General features: G+C 42.8%; 1 protein-coding gene across 3 annotated transcripts in view; it reads left to right on the forward strand.

Moving 5' to 3' along the window:
* LOC141781527 (SH3 and multiple ankyrin repeat domains protein 2-like) overlaps nt 1-17,978 on the forward strand; it is a 231,139-nt gene that overhangs the window by 19,064 nt on the left and 194,097 nt on the right. The gene's annotated exons all lie outside the window — the stretch shown is intronic.

Here is a 17,978-nt window from a genome sequence, read left to right on the forward strand (position 1 = left end):
GACGTGAGTGTGTGAGTGTGCATGCTTTCTTTTTTCCGTATGTTTCACCTGAAGCTGGCCTGCTTTAGGATGAGATAGAATTATAAAGCTGGAGAGAGGACTGTCCTTTTATGAAGAGGACATCTCACCTGTGATGGATTTAGGTCAGGGGTTACCTTTTTGTCATGGTGAATTCTGTGGAAATTCAACAGTGTTTTGTAGGAAGAAAATGTAGAAAAAAACACCAAAAAAGAGGATGTCTGTTTCTTTATAGATAGTTCATCACATCCAGTAAATCTAATATTCCTTTAACAACCCAGTTTAGAGAAAACAAATATTGTACGTTCCTGCAAACTACGGGTACGTTAAATATCGATGTTTCTGAACCCCCCAAATTGTTTTCATGAATACGTCTCATATCAACCTCGTATCATGCTTGCAGAAACGCACAATGCAACGTGGTAAAGAAACAATTGGTTAGGTTTAGGCAATAAAGCTACTTGGTTAAAGTTAGAAAAAACATCATGGTTTGTGTTAAAATAATAACGTACCAAATTAACGTAAAAATGTAAGTAACTTAAATAAACAACAATCGCCATTTTCTTGCGTAACAAGCGTAATAACATTACGTAAAACATGAAACAACGTTGCGTGAAACAACGTTGCGTGAAACAACGTTGCGTGAAACAATGTCACGTAAAACGTTACGTAAAATGTTATGTGAAACTACGCTACGTGAAAAAAAGTTACGTGAAACAACATTTCATGAAATGTTAAGTGAAATGTTGCAACGCATCAAAGGATTAAATCAAACAGTTATGTTATTTTACAAAAAAATATGAAAAATATCGAGATATATATATCGTATATCACGACATAGCCTAAAAATATTTAAATATTATTTATAACCCATATTGCCCAGCCTTACCACTAGATAAAGCACTCACCACTTAAAGGTCCAATGTGTAGGATTTGGTGGCATCTTGCGGTGAGGTTGCAGATTGCAACCGACTGAAACTTCTCCCGTGTGCCAAGCGTGTAGGAGAACTACGGTGGCCAATGCGAAAACTTGAAGAGGGCCCACTCGAAAACATAAGTCTTATATTCCACTCCTACCAATAGATCCCCCTAAATGCTACGCTCTGTTCCTTCAAAGCCACTTCAGAACAAGTCTGTTCTCACAAGTGGTTCACATGAGGCCTGATGTTTCATTTAATGTTCAATGTGCTGCAGTTGAGCTAAAACAATGAAAACATGTCAGAGAAGAGAGAGAAAAGAAGTACTCTGATGGCCTCCGGGCCTGAATACAGCCTCTCAGTATGCACAGATGAAGCAATTGACTTGACTTGCACTCAGAGACACTCCAAACACTGAAAGGATAATGAGTAATTTATGATTCTTATCTGCCTCGCTCTGCGATGAAGGAATTGAACCAGCAGGTTCTGGCGAGACATGAAGGGTCTGAATGGTAGAAGAGTTGATATTTTGGTTCTTTTTGAAGCCGATTAGACTGTTGTCAGGCTATTAAATAGGCGTTATCAGTCGCTATAAGCCCCATAGATGTGGGTCAGTAGGGGCCTACTACACTCACTAGTAGGTTTTATCATCTATTCACATTCACATACGTAGTAATTATGACAGGCGCAGAAACACTGTGACACTCCATAAGGGGTTGAGGTCAGGGACAATGGATGGGACACAACACACAGGGTTTCCACCCAGGTGACTGGAGTTTGCATCCCGTGTGAAACCAACAATGTGTAGTTGTCTTTGTGTTCGTCGTTATTTTAAACAAAAACGCGATAGTTTTCCCTAAACTTAAATGTTTTTTTTTGCCTAAACCTAAAGAAGTTGTATTTTTATTGTCTAAACCTAAAGAAGTTGTATTTTTATTGTCTAAACCTAAAGAAGTTGTAGTTTTATTGTCTAAACCTAAAGAAGTTGTATTTTTATTGTCTAAACCTAAAGAAGTTGTAGTTTTATTGTCTAAACCTAAAGAAGTTGTATTTTTATTGTCTAAACCTAAAGAAGTTGTAGTTTTGTTGCCTAAACCTAAAGAAGTTGTAGTTTTCTTGTTGTTGCTTAAACCTAAATAAATTGTAGTTTTGTTGCCTGAACATAAGGCATTGTAGTTTTTTTTGTTGCCTAAACTTAAAGAAGTTGTAGTAAAGAAGTTGTAGTTTTCTTGCCTAAACCTAAAGAAGCATTTTTGTTTGTGTTCAAAAAGTGACGTTTCATTCACTTTTACATCTTAGACGTCTTGCTTTTAAGTTTCACTTTCACTTTTACAACATAGTGGGTGTAGTAGGCCCCTACTGACCCACATCTGTGGTGCTCATAGCGACTCCTAAATGCCTATTTAATGGCCTGGTAACAGTTGAATCGGGTGCTTTTTGTGTCGTTTTGTGAGGCTTTAAAAATAATCTCCCTTCATGCTCTTGTAATAAATGATAAGTTACTGAGCCTTTTGGTTACAGCACCGTGTTTTCATGCTCTTTATACCTCATTATCCAACCACTCACCAGCCTTGTGATTGTTGCTGTGTGTTTGTGCCTGCAGGTTTGTGTGTGTGTATGCGGGTAGTGCAGTGTTTATTCTCTCTGTTCATCTCGCAGTCTTTAAATCTGCATCATTTATCTCATGCCGTTCCATTGATTGTCCCCCCATCGCTCTGCCTGGCGGTGATTGGACACTTTTCTCCACTTGTCTCGGCTCCCCAACTGTTCTCAGCAGCAGTGGTGGAAAAGCTGCTACAGATTTCTCTGAGCTGCTGCCAATTTCATCCTGCATTTACTTTTATAGTATGTTTTCTAGCCGTTATCTCAAAACGTTGCCGCGGGACGTGCGATAACGGAGCTTTGTTATTGTAGCAGTTTCATTGTGAATGTGAAGATGAGTTTTTAAATTGGACTCATTTGGTCTGGACCCATATGGCTGCTAATATGAGGGACATGAGCATGCAAAGTCTGTTAGGCAGATGACAATATGACCGCTTAGAGATAAAAAGTGGGACATGGGAAAAACACTAAAGGTCTGAGAGTGTGTGTGTGGGCGGGGGGGAGGTGGTGGGGGGTCCTCGTTTTCTAGTGAAAAAAATAAGTCACCAGCCAAATGAGCAAACTGAGCAGAGAATACATTTTTTACCGGTTTTAGATTATGGAGATGTTTTGTACATGCTCGTCTCTGCTCAGTGCCTTCATATGGTTGATGTAGCTCACCGTGCATCCTTGAGGTTCAAACAAGTTGTAAAGCTCTGAGGGCGCTTTCACAAGACTGTAGTCCGTTTGGCTGGTCCGAACTCCCCCCTCCCTATAATAGTGAACTCGAGGCTGCGGCTGGCCATGTAGGCGCCCAGTCCATGATGGTCCAAGAGAGGACGGGAGATACTAGCTGTTGGCTCTCTTTAGCTTAGGTGATGATGGAATAAATGATATGATAACATTGTCAGTATATTCTCAGTGGAAAAAAGCAGGTCAGCTAATGTTCTGCTTTTTAAACAAAATCCACCTCAGTAGGGCTGGGAGGATACACCTACTGTATCTCCCAATTTCATACCATCACAATACTTGGGTGCCGATTTTATATGTATTGCGATTTTTTGCAATTTTTGAACACTAGACCATGAAGGGAAAAAGTTGAATCATACACTTCTAAGGACTTTTACTTTGGAAAATATCTAAATTAATGTAGTAAAAATGTTTGATTTTCAGCATGTATGTAGTCAGAGATGTCCTGAAGTCAATATATCAGTCATTGTCAGGAATTATTTATTATCCAGCAACCCAGAAATCAAAGAATAAAGACATTTCCCTCACAGATTAGTGGTATTTTCTTTTTAATTTATAAAGGACATGTAATGTTTTATACTTCTGGTGAATATAATCCATCAATCTGATTTCCATAGATGTATTTTGTATATATGTATATACAGTTCCCTTTGTTAACACCTTATTTTGAAAACCGGACGTAGTTACTACTTCCTCTAACTTCTCCAAGGTGGTCTCTAGCTCTCCCGTCAGCTCCGTTCTCTTTATCCATCCATGGTCAGCTCCATCGGGGCCGTTTCAATGCAGAGAACACAAATGTCAGTATCTGAGTGCTCTACAGTTGTAGCGTCGGCCCATTTGACCACGGAGACGGGAGCGACGGCCGGCTCAACCGCCACGTTACCGCCATACGATTACATATCCTGCTAACTTTTTCTGACTTTTGTCTGAAAAAAAATATTTTCAGACTTTTATTCAGACATATATTTGCCTTTTTTGGGACATTTTGTGGGCCATATTTCGGACATATTTTGTCATTTTTTAGAAGTTAGCATGCAGCTTTAGCCGTGATGTCTAGCTCTGCTTTTCCTGTCAATGTGTGAAACACAATGTGTTTCCATCCTTTACTGGATGTGTAGTGTTTACCACGCTGGATTTAACATGTGAGGGTGCAGGTTGTATCCATGACGACCCTCCAACGTTTTACACTTTCTCGTTTCGGCTCGCTGAGGTTTGTTTTGGTTGACGGATACAGAACGGATATGACGTCACGTTACTCAGACTACAACAATAAAAGTGGTAACTTCTTTCTACCTCCACATAGACTCAAATGAAGCAAATATACCAATTCTGGCGGTAAAAACATCAATTTTAAAATCGTAAAAAACCCCAAAACAATTTAACTTAATATGCAGAATGTGTGTGATGTAATTTAAATAACGTAATCACACTAATCGTGTTTCTGAACGTTTGAGCCATGAAAAAAAAATGTTCCAGCAGCTTCTCTTGAATATTGAATATCGTGATGAGCAACATAAACCTGAGCACCAGGTGTGTTGTTGTTGTTGTAAGCTCATTTGGGTCATTTATTGATAAAGACAACACACATTAATCAACCTTGGTGTAAATGTGCCAGTGTTAGCCAACTAGCTAATTGTCAGCTGCAGTCCTTTGATGAGATGTTTTGAAACCAGTGGGGGTGATACACGTCGGTGCACGCTGACCCACTTTTACCACATATAGGGCATATTAATAATTCATGTTCTATATGGTCCTGCCGCTGTGCATGTGTGTGTGTGTGTGTGTGTGTGTGTATGGGGGGGGGGGGGGGGGGGTAGTGCTGTGGTTGGCCTTTAGTTTACTCTGAGAACAGATCAATGAGCAGGATGGTTCACACGTTCTCCAGTGAGAGGAAACATCCGGCCTCTAGGCTGTTGTCTTCTCGTCCAGATGATTCAGAGTTACGTTTCTTCATTGTATTTCTTGTTGAAGCAGGATATTTGGTGTTATTCATAAGTAACTAACGATGTAAATGTTCTGAAATTATTAATTGGTTGCACATTTGATGATATATTTTCTAGGAAAAGCAGTTTACAGTCATCGTCATATACGGCTGTGTGTTGGCAAGAATCTGGCGATATGATACGTATCACGATACAGAGGTTACGATTCAATATATTCTGATATATTGTGATATTGTAAGCAAAGCCATATATTGTGATTTTTTTATATCTAATTTTAGGAAAACATGTATTGTTTTTTGGACCATCGGTGCTATCCTTAGTGACAAATACGTTGCATTTCCTGCTGCCTCGCAAGAAGAGTCTCATTGTTGTGCACTCAACATGGAAGCTTATATCAATGAGATAAAAGTCCATGTACAGGCTATGCATGCATTGGTTCCTGCAAATCTCTGGCGCATGAAGAATAGTCATTACTATAGAAATCATGAGTATTATAATTTGAGTGTGTAAATTATATTCAGGAAAATTGGCCAACATGGTGTTGTGTGGACCACAGGGACCACAACTGCAGAGCAACAACTACACATGAATTCACACAATGAAAAACTGGCATTAAAGTGTGTCATGATCTAATTGGAATTTAGCCACACGGTACCAAGAATGTCTGGCCTGGTAAATGCCTGACTGATGATGGTAAATCAGACCAGGAGACACAAGGCCTGATGATGGTAAATCAGACCAGGAGACACAAGGCCTGATGATGGTAAATCAGACCAGGAGACCCGGAGACCCGGAGACACGGGGCCTGATGATGGTAAATCAGACCAGGAGACACAAGGCCTGATGATGGTAAATCAGACCAGGAGACCCGGAGACCCGGAGACACGGGGCCTGATGATGGTAAATCAGACCCTGCAGAGCTGAGAGTGCTGGAAGTGTCCAGATAATGAGCGCTAGATCCTTAAAGAAGCCCATTAGCCCTAATAAGCTACAGTTTCTAGCAACCCAGGGGAGAGGCTGCAGGTGCTGATACAGTATACACACACACACACACACACACACACACACACACACACACACACACACACACACACACACACACACACACACACACACACACACACACACACACACACACACACAAGTGCACACAGTCTCTTGTTGTCCTCTAGATTGTGCCTCTGGGAGACGGCTGTTTGGTCCCCGGTGTCCGTGGTGACAGTTATTGATCAGGGGGCGATGGCTGCTCCAGTTTGATCTCTCAGCCAGGAGGACTCATTACTCCACTGCTGCTCTTATTCAGGCTGGAGAGGAGGAGGAGGAGGAGGAGGAGGAGGAGGAGGAGGAGGAGGAGGAGGAGGAGGAGGAGGAGGGGGGACAGAACTAATTCACAACCACATGCACATCTCAGTCAGTCCACCTCAGAGCCTCTCCCCTCATTTCAGAGGATTCCATGTTTATTGAAAGTCACTATGATGAGTGTATGTATAGATCAGGGAGCTCGTTCTCTACCTGTGTCTGAGTGGCTCACTAAGGGTTAAAAGAATATGGACATATATTTGATAACACAAAGCTGCTTTCAAATTTCATGACATCAGCGACGCGGTAACATCAGGCGATGTCAGCAGACCAGCAAGCGTACACCAGATTTGGCAATAACCGCAGAAAATAGATTCCAAACGTCTAAAACTCTAAATGTTCTCCCCTTACTACATTATTGTCATCTTGGTGGTTATTTGCATAAAACCACACAACTCAAATGATTAGGGAATAAATTATTGTATTCTTATTTAAATATTTGCAACAATATTTGAAACAATGTAACTCAACTACAGAAAACACGCCACAAACGTCAATGAAAAACGTGACAATCGTCACGCGACAAACGTCTTAGAAAACAAAACATCGGTCAACAACGGTCTCAATCATGGGTCTCCTGCTTAAAAGTCCTTTCATGCTTTTTATACTCCGTCACTAGCTCTTACCGTAGCATTTACTGTATATGTGGATGCACTTATATTGCAGTCAGTACAGAATACATGGCGTACAAAAAACACGCACAAATCAAGAAAGGTGTGCTTATGTTGCACGCTAAACGCCTTTATGCGCATCATCGTGCTGGTCAATGAAACCCAGCCAGATGTTTCCCATTTAAACCAATCAGAAAAGAGGAGAGTTATTGAATTTCATTGATGGCATCTTAACAAAAAGAGTTAATTAAATGATGAAGGCCTGGTTGTCTCTGCGGCTGAGGTAGATAAAAGTCGCTATTTGAGTATTTACTGTATTCATTGCTGTAGATCAAGTTGTTGTAACCCCACACGTCACCGTCAGATCAGCACAGTTTAATTAGTGTTTGGTTTAATCACGTTAATATCTTAAGTGTAGTGAGGTGCATGTTGTGAAAGGGTTGTTTACAGTACGGCGGACAGATTGGAGATGACACTTCTGGATAAATGTCGTAATCATGTAGACGGCGACATATTCTCAAGTGTTTCAATCAGAAATCAGAAATGAGCTTTTATGCACACACACACGCACCTGCAGCGTTAAACCGTTGCTCCAAATCTACGACCGTCTTTGAGGCAGAAATTAGGAAATTAAATCAGTTTCCTTCAATCTGAGCAATTGGCTGACTCTTTTCTCCCTCATAGAGAAACAAGTTCTAAATGTTATCAGTGATTCCTCTGCAGTTGTGATCTCTGTGTTCGTTGGCAGTACATTCACGCTTTTTATGTTTTCTGCCTCATCCCAGAATCTAATTGGGGCGGCCGGTTAATAGATTTGCAAGCGGCAAATTGTACGTACAAAACAGCCATTGAGATGAGGCTTGATGATTGCTTTCATTTAAAGGGGAGGGGGGGCTGCTACTCTCGCTGCCATTTAGCTCACTGAATGGATTGTGTCTCCTCCTCCTCCTCCCATCGAACTGCTCGCAGCAGTTTGGAGCAGAAGAAAAAGCAATTTCACACCAAAAAGTACACGAGAGTGGGAGCTATAACAACACAAGAAGTGTATTAGGTGATGCACTGCTAATACAGCACACACTAAAAAGCACATCTTCTCCTGTTTCACCCGATCCCTGATCTGAAATTGATAAGATAAACAGCAGTATAGACCTCGGCTTGGAGAAGCCTTTAGGGGTTGCAGAGGGATGAGGCGTGACATCCGTGTAATGGAGACCAAGTGTGTGTTTTGTGACCGGTGCGATACGAGACTTAGATGTGTGAGATTCCCCGTCTTATCTGTGGTGAGATGTGACCGAACGAAGGCTCAGAGGAGGTCACACACACAAAAGGAGAAAAGTTTTTTTATCACTTTTATTGAAACGTCTTTGCTCTGTGGCTCAGCGTCGTTAGAGAGGAGAGGAAAGAGGGCCAGAGTGGGCTATTGTCTGACGCTCGTGGTGCCGATAGCAATTATTGTGCATGTGTTATGACTGCTGCGCATTGAGAGCCATTCACATAAAGGTTAGAGAGGAGCGTCATGACTGGAGGGGCGATAGCTCAAGGATCTCATTAAGTGGCGGTTCTCCTGAGGGAGCCGGTCAGTAAACATCCTACTGAGACCACGTCCACACCAGGCCGGCTGAATCTCAAATCATTCCTCTCTGTGTCGACCCTCATTCCAATATAAGCCAGCAGGTATCCATAATAAAGCTTTTTTTTAAAAAAGAAATGCACTCCAGTGTAGAAAAATCTGTGAATGAAAAAATCCGGTTTGAAGGAGTACACATCATCCACGTGTTTGTTTATGTTGAGATCAGCTGTTATTAATGGCGGAGCATCGTAAAACACGTCATTCAAACTCCACAGAAACAAAATAAAACTTTGGGGACGAGTGTACTCGGATCCGTGCCCGGGTCCCTGATGTGAAAGCACCCTAACATTTTATCTTTGGTTATTTGATGCAGATATGAAGCTCTGTACGATGTGTTTTCTATTGTGCATGTAATGGTTTTACTGTTTTATACTGGTTTCTGGCAAGGTTATGATTTGGGCTGTTTTTTTCTGGATCTGGGCAGGTTTTAGGTTGTGATTATTGAGCTGGAAACTGTCCATCTGATCTGGCAACACAGCAATCACTGCGTAAAGTGGGCTCGACTGTCAGATCGTCTGATTGGGACTCACCCCCTTCCCCAGTTCTGATGTTGGTAAGAGGCCTCCAGGAGCTGTTAGACGACCGAACAAGCACTTTGCTTAAAGCATACTGAGACTTTATGGTGACGGAGAGTGTTTCTGAATAACGACCTGTTTGCTGTCAGCTGACAAATAAAGGTCAGAACAATACTGCAAAACAGAAGCACTGCAGCTCCATTCATGTTCAATTCAACCTGAAATGTCTTCAATTAAATTAGATGCATTTTAAATATCCAGTCCTGCAGGCACAGACAGAGAGAGAGAGAGAGAGAGAGACAGGAGCTCCAGGTTATGTGAAGGTTGGCACAGGGTTTATTCTGCGGTGGCACACTTGGCTTGGTCGGCAGCACTGGTTGGCACCGAAGGTGGATTCACCAGGTCTGTTGTCTGGCAAACGCTCCCGTTGGTTTCAGCGCTTCATTTTCAGACAACAAGATTTCACACCTTTTCTACTGCAAAGAAAGTTCACCGGTTTAACAAACACTCTGCTTTGATACACTGTCTTTTGGGAAAACTCAAAGTTATTAATCTACTTTCTTAAAATGAACCTGTTGGGTCAGCTATGATGTACATAAACACATTAAAATACTTTCTGATCAGTGCAGTACTTAGCTGTAGAGATTTAAGAGCTGTTCTGGGGGGCTTCCAGGTGAATCATCACCTGCTCTTTATGCTCTTATTTAACACTGAAACTAAAGTATTTAAAGGGACTATTTGTAAGATTCAGAAATGCTGCTTAACAGCGACAGCTGTGGCCTTGAAATCAACGAAAGTCAGCGTCGAGCTTGTGCTTGCTCGCTCTACATAGACATTAACGAGCATCGCTCAAAACAGTGAGGCGACAGACGTCAGCTAAAAGCACAATATCACTCTATATTTCAGCTGCTTGGCAGTAATGTTAGCTGACCAGATGAAGGTCTCTCCATGAATCAATGCTGATCCTAGTGTTGGCTTTTCCTGCTCAGCGCAGGCTTCAGCAGCGGGGCTCCTCAACGAGTTACGTTATCGCCTCCCGACCGCAGCCGGCAGCCGAAGACACCGGCACCCGGTCGGTAACGAGATGATAACGTAACTCGTTGAGGAGCCCCGTCACTTCATAAGACACGGGAAACCTCTGTTGGTCTGGAGGAGCTGCAGCAGTTATTTCTGCACAAACGTCCACTTTCACTTCACATTCACTAGATATTCTCAGAGCTAAACTAACTCTTCTGCAGTGTGGAGTGAGCGCGCTTTCACGTCTAGAGGTGGAGCGAGACAGCGAGAACGCGCGCTCTGTCTGAGTGAAGGAGAGCAGGCAGCGGAGACGAGGCTCCGGCCACACGCGAGCGCGCATATGCGAACGCGCATGTGTGCCGACCCGCTACATTTATACGCTTAAAAACTTACAAACAGTCCCTTTAATAAATGTTTTGAGAGTTTGGTCGGTCGACCAATCAGAAGCTGTTTTACTGAGCATTTAGAGTAACAATCAGTCAGGTTGGTGTAGTAATATGAAAACCACAGAGTGCCTCTATAGACGATGAAGCTTGTTCCAATCATAGTCCTCTGCTCTGCAATGTGTTACGAACATACAGCTATCAAGAGATAGATCGGGAGAGATGAGAGAAATCCTCTCCAGCAGAATAACTTTCATTTCCTCTTTTACCTCTCTCTCTCTCTCTCTCTCTCTCTCTCTCTCTCTCTCTCTCTCTCTCTCTCTCTCTCTCTCTCTCTCTCTCTCTCTCTCTCTCTCTCTCATTCAGTCAAGTCAATTTTATTTGTATAGCCCAAAATTACAAATCACAAATTTGCGTCAGGGGGCTTTACAATCTGTACAGGATACGACACCCTCTGTCCTTTACAGTAGGACATAAGGAAAAACGTAACCAAAAAAAACCCAGAGCCAGAGCAACACGACCTCCTCTCCATGCCAACCAGATGGGAAGCGTGATTGAGAATGTAGTTTGATTGTACGGGAACATAACTTTGCTTGTGAACATCTTCAGAAAGACTGAAGGAGAATGAGCAACGAGAAGCCGCTGAGCCTTCAGTTAACTAACTGTCATGCGTCTGCTTCTCGGGGAAATAAGTGTTCAGTCAGAGCAGAGAGAGTGACGGGGCAGATAAAAAGAGGAGAGAAGAAGAAGAAGGATGGCCTACTACGCTCCATTTAGACTCCTCTCAATTTGGAGGAACTCCGCTGTGTGTTGGCCTCTTTACGCCGTCTCATCTACGGAGACATGAGCAGTGTGTAAAGAAGGGAGTGAGGGGATGGAGGGCTGGACGGAGGGATGACGCCATTCGTCATGATGAGTCAGGGAGGCGAAGAGGGAGAATTCGGCGAGGCGGAGGCCCGTTTGGGTGGATTCATGTCAGCGTGGTTCATATTAATAATAATAATAATAATATGATTATAAACACACTGAAGGCATGAAGGGAACAGGAAGTAGCTGAGGTCACACTCAGGAAGTGTCTATGTGAGTAAGGGGTTAATAGGGTTCAGTTCTCATCAGGTACATCCGGTGTCTCTGTGTCCGTAAACACTTGACTCGTCCTCCTTTGCTACGTGATTTGACTTTAAGTCACAAGGAGATTTTAAACACGTCTTGCTTTCATCATTTTAGTTTTATTCCAGTTCAAACAGGCGACAGGATCAGGACGATATTGTGTCAATAACCGATTTTCAATTATTTTACGCACATTTTGAGCATCATAATAGAAAAGCAAAACAGGTAGACCCGAGCAACACAACCTCCTCTCCACGCTGAATAGATGGAGCCAGAGCAAGACGACCTCCTCTCCACGCCAGATAAATAGAGCTAGAGCAACACAACCTCCTCTCCACGCCAGATAGATAGAGCCAGAGCAGCACGACCTCCTCTCCACGTCAGATAGATGGAGACAGAGCAACACAACCTCCTCTCCACGCCCGATAGATAGAGCCAGAGCAACACAACCTCCTCTCCACGCCAGATAGATAGAGACAGAGCAACACGACCTCCTCTCCACGCCAGATAGATAGAGCCAGAGCAACACGACTTCCTCTCCACGCCAGATAGATAGAGCCAGAGCAACACGACCTCCTCTCCACGCCAGATAGATAGAGACAGAGCAACACAACCTCCTCTCCACGCCCGATAGATAGAGCCAGAGCAACACAACCTCCTCTCCACGCCAGATAGATAGACAGAGCAACACAACCTCCTCTCCACGCCAGATAGGTAGAGCCAGAGCAACACAACCTCCTCTCCACGCTAGATAGATAGTCAGAGCAACACGACCTCCTCTATACGCCAGATAGATAGTCAGAGCAACACGACCTCCTCTCCACGCCAGATAGATAGTCAGAGCAACACGACCTCCTCTCTACGCCAGACAGATAGAGTGAGAGCAACACAAAGAGACAATCAGATATTTCCCCTCAGAGCTGAAAGTGAATATTGAACTTAACATTCATCAGGTGACCAGAACCAAGACACATGAATATATAATAGTGTGATAATATTTCATTTGTAATAATATCTCAATATTGTGTTTACTGGCAATGTGTTTAATGTCACATTGATGACATTGTAATAATAATTATTAATAATTTGCCATCTGTGCAGTAGTATGAATGTGTACGTTATTAATTTTTTTTTTACAGCTTTGAACTTTCTCATTAAACCCCCAAAATTACTACTGAAATTAATATTTCATGCCCTGCGTGGAGCAGCAAAAAAGGAAATTAAACTGATGTCATTTCAGATGCTGTGCAGCCGTAAACTGCTGAAAGTCTTCCACCAGACTTCCTCCTCAGGATGAGTTAGTATTTATGAGCTTCAGGGAGGCTCATCAGATGCTTTTCATTATCTCTCCCTCTCTCTGATGGACTTCATGTTTTATAGAATAGAATTTAAAAAGTGAGTAAACACGGTGCTCATATTTAAAGGGACAGACATTGCATGTTAACAGTGAAACCTGTGGCCGTCAGTCAATGACAGCGTCAGCGTCCTGTTGCTCCGACACACACGAGACTGAACGTGATTGACAGGCATCATGTTGATTAACGTTAGCAACATTAGCAGCTAAAATCACAATATCAATAGAATATTTGTCCTTTCTGTGATGATGCAAATGGAGCTGCTGGGATGCAAAACAAATTTCAGACCTGTCTGACAATGAAGTATTATCGTATCGTATTATCGTATAACATGACGCCGATACGCCAACATGAACTAAATGGGTTTTATTTGTGTAAAAGAAAAAGCGTAGGGACGGTGGGGGCGTAATGTAATCGGTGTGTGCCCGACCACCGTGTAACACCGACTACCGCGACAAGCCTACTCGCGAGCGTGCATGACGTCACATCTGTTGTATTTTCCCGGTATAAACGGGCCGGGGTTCTTCACATTAAAAGCAGTCTACAGGCTGATAGAGGAAACCCAGAAAGTCACGGAAGGTCTAATTTTTTTAGGTTAGGTTACAACCTGTTCACAAATTGGCAATAAAAAAATATTAAAAAACATTTATATTAGGGTTGTAAATCGGTTATAATATTTAATCATATGATTGTCCTAAATCAAAGCACATTTTTTATCATATCAACATGGGAGTTGGCTAATATGCTTCCTTTATTTAAATGTATGTATATATTAATTATTGGAAATCAATTAACAACACAAACAATGATGAATATTGTCCAGAAACCCTCACAGGTACTGCATTTAGCATAAAAAAAGCATTATTTAGCCTCTTTTACGACAAGCTAGTATGACATGGTTGGTACTAAGGGATTCTTTAGGTTTTCTAGTTTCACATGATGCCAGTATCTTCACTTTAGCTTAACGTGTTATTGCGTTAACGTTGACAGCCCTAGTTCATACGTGTAAAAACCTACTTACAGTCCCTTTAAGATATTTCTGTTGAGATATTCTAAACAACGCTCTGACCAGACTGGAACTGCAGTGATTAAGCGTCTCTATCCAGTTTGCTACACTGCCTTCTGTTACAACATCGAACCCAGTGGGACGGATTTATGGGACTGGAGGAGACGGTGGAGAGTAGAGAGCGGCAGACGGAGCGTGTTCGGCCCAGAGACCCTTTCTCCCTCTCAGCCAAATCCCCTCTCTGTGGAGACCTCGGAGGAGTCACGTGGGTCCTTCACAGCCGGCTCTGTATCACGCTGAAGTATTACCAGGCCTTCACATTTGTCAGAAGTAGAGAACGAGCTCAATTGGTGAATTTATTTAAGCTGTCAAGACTGTATTTGAATGTAATCTGATATCCTCAAAGGGGGGGATATATCACAGAGCCTGGTTCATTTCTACAGTGATGTGTCAGGAGGTGTCATGGATGAAATCACAGGTGTGATTCACCTCATCAGACACCACTCTGCTCTCTAAGTAGAAGCCGATCTGTTAGCAGCGTATACTCATTAATCTGAGGTGAACCTGTTTAAGATAGAGAGAGGCTTCAGGGTCCAGACACACAAACAGTGACCGTATCAGAGCCGCTGAGGGGTAATGAGGCAGGCCGATCACTGCGATCGCTGCTCATTTGACAGCACGGAATAGGATAGATAACACGGCTCGGCTGAGGCTGTCACTCACTGCACAAGGTGTGTGTGTGTGTGTGTGTGTGTGTGTGTCTGCAGCACACATATGGACATGTCCGTGGCTGCATGCCCTTTTGTAAGAGTGCAATGTGTCCAAAAGGCGCTCTCTGCAGACCTTGTTTGTCACAGCTCATGTATCACAAAGGGAACAGGAGACTCTCCCCATATGTTGCTGTGAAAAACCATCAACCCTCCTCTTCCTCTTCCTCTTCCTCTTCCTTTGCCCTCCTCATGAAGCCATCGTAGGTAGAATTCACCCAGATATAGTGCTCAAATGATTGACAGAAAAATCTAAAATGAGATAATCAATGAATCATTTAAGTCATTTATCAAGCAAAAGTGCCACATATTTGTATTGTCACTCAGTTTTATATCCTTATACACTGAATATCTTTGGGTTTTGGACTGTTGGTCAGACAAAACGAGACATTTGAAGACGTCACTTTGCATCTTTCACTATTATGCACAATGTATTGATGAAGTGAACATACAGTATAAGCAAGAGACTAATCGATGAAGAATATAATATGTAGTTGCGTCCCTACATTATGTAATGAAAATTTTGCTAATAGACTAAACTATTAGAGAGGTAGAGAGAAAATGTTGCTGATAGTTTAGTCTAACCGTAGCAGCAGCTAACCTATTAACAACATTTCCTCTCCATCTCTGAAACGCTTCGCCGATATCATACCGTCCCTGAGATTGAGTGACTGTACATATCTAGAAAAACTCATATTGATGATCATCATATACTTCTATCATAATGTTCTAAATCCTTTAAATAAATTAATTAATCAATTATTATTTCTTATTTCTGATTTATAATTAGAAGAATATAATTGACTCACAGTGCTGAGCAGTATCTTAATCTTCAGGTTCCCAGCTTTCAGATGATGTACACCACTTCTATGTGACATCTACTGTTGACCTGCTATCTCCCCTAAAAAACCCCTGGACCCCCCTAAAAAAGACAGAACCGGGTCTATGAAAAAGAGGTGTGGAGTGGAAAAGGTTAAAACAAGACAGTATAGTGGTACAACAAGATGCAGTAGAAAAACATGTCAAATATTACACTTAAAATGTATATGAATACATAGGCATTATACAACAGAGAAGTAATGTAAAAGCTAGGGATGCACGATACCGATACCAGTATCGGGTATCGGGTCCGATACTGTGCTCATACTCGTACTCGCAAAACGGAACCGATACAACAGCAACGATACCACTTTACGGCGTGACTTTAACTTCTCGTCACCATCTTTCAGGTCCTATCGCACGCGCTTACGCTCCACCTCCCTGACGGTGGTGCGCCCGTCCCAGCGAGGCCGGGATCCCACCTCAGCCGGCGCGCGCCAACCCTCACTTTCATTGCGCCACGGGGTTTTGCTTGCACCCTCTGACTCGCGAGTGCGCTAGACTCCGTGGTCCGTGTTTCAAGACGGGTCGGGTGGGTTGCCGACATCGCCGCAGACCCCTGGAGCCTTTTACGTGGGCTGAGCCCCGCCCTGGGGGCACGACGCGTCGCCCCGAGCCTTTCCAAGCCGACCTAAAGCCGGTTGCTGCGCACCGCCTCGTATGCGGGACTGCAGCCTTTTGGCACAGAGAAGTACTCGTATTGATACTCGGTATCGGAGAGTTCCCAAATGTAAGTACTTGTACTCGTACTCGGTCTGAAAAAAGAGGTATCGGTGCATCCCTAGTAAAAACCATAAGACATGATACAAAACAGAATTCACCAGTTCCTCCTTCCTGTGAACTCCAGGAACGAGCTTCAACCTGTTTTCTTTTTGAGTAGTGTTATAGACGTCGGGAGGAGAGGAAGTTTGAAGCGGCTGCTTTGACGTTTGCCGTCTCTGTAACGTCTCCCTGAAGGTAATAGTTTGTATTCAGAGTCCAGAGTGTGTGACGGCTCCTTCAGAGTCCTGTTCAGAGTTATCTAAAGGAACTTTCTCCCGTCACTTTCATTGCTGCTTTCACCATGCTGTTGATTTGAAGTGGACTGTGAGGGTGCCACACCGTGATGCCATACCATATCTGATGACGCTTTCCAGCTTAGCGTTGTAGGATGTTAACGTGATCTCAGTTCTCTCACAGTCTGCAGAGGAAATGAGGTCTCTGAGCCAACCCAGAACACAGATAATCAACGTGGGCACTCCATTTAATTCATTTTCCATTTGTATTGCCAAGTAATTATAGGAGCCCACCTGCTCACCATGATGATGTCCAACAGAGATATTATGTAGTTCGCGTTTAAAGCCAAGTTCACACTGTAGGACTTTCAGAGCGGTCAGATCGCTGCTCTGTTCTCACTACACGACTAGCTGTGTTGTCATCGGGACTCTTGATGCCATCGTGGTTTTCACACCACATGACTGACGGCGACAGGAGGTCACAAGATCTTTCACCAGGAGGAACCCCAGATGAGGTCCAAACTAGGCTTTGTCACGAAAACGCACAAGAAGTGACACAGCAAATGAGGCAATACCATGCACGAGAAAACCGATCCACAGAACTTCTTGTCGTCATACTTGTTCATGTAGTCGTTGGCACACAGGTTCAGAAACATTTATAGCCAATCCTGGGCACCACAACACCCCTGGTTGGCATCATTTTGTCGAAAAAAAAAAGTTAAATTTACACTGAAAACTACACATGAAGATGACGATGAAAAGAGCAACACAAATTCAAGAGACTTCACAAGAGGACATTCATAAAACAGACTTGATATTAGGGGTGTAACGATACGTTTTTACAACGATACGATTTCCATGGTTCCGATACGATTCAAGGACGATATTTGGCTCATCTAGAACGATACGATATGATTCAATGATTTGAAATTGATACAGTAACTTTTTTTTGCCAAAAATTCAATCTGCAGAGGGCAGAGCTGGCAAGCTGGCGCATGTCCGGAGAGAGAACCGCAGTAACGTTTAACATTTCTTTACTAATAAAAGTGCTAAAAAACACTTTCACATAACGTTTGTCGTCCTTAAATACAAGGTGCAAATCCTTAGTATCAATACAGTCGATTTTATATCGATATACGTCT

This window comes from Sebastes fasciatus, chromosome 2 (assembly GCF_043250625.1).
Source record: "Sebastes fasciatus isolate fSebFas1 chromosome 2, fSebFas1.pri, whole genome shotgun sequence".
Lineage (NCBI taxonomy): Eukaryota > Metazoa > Chordata > Actinopteri > Perciformes > Sebastidae > Sebastes > Sebastes fasciatus.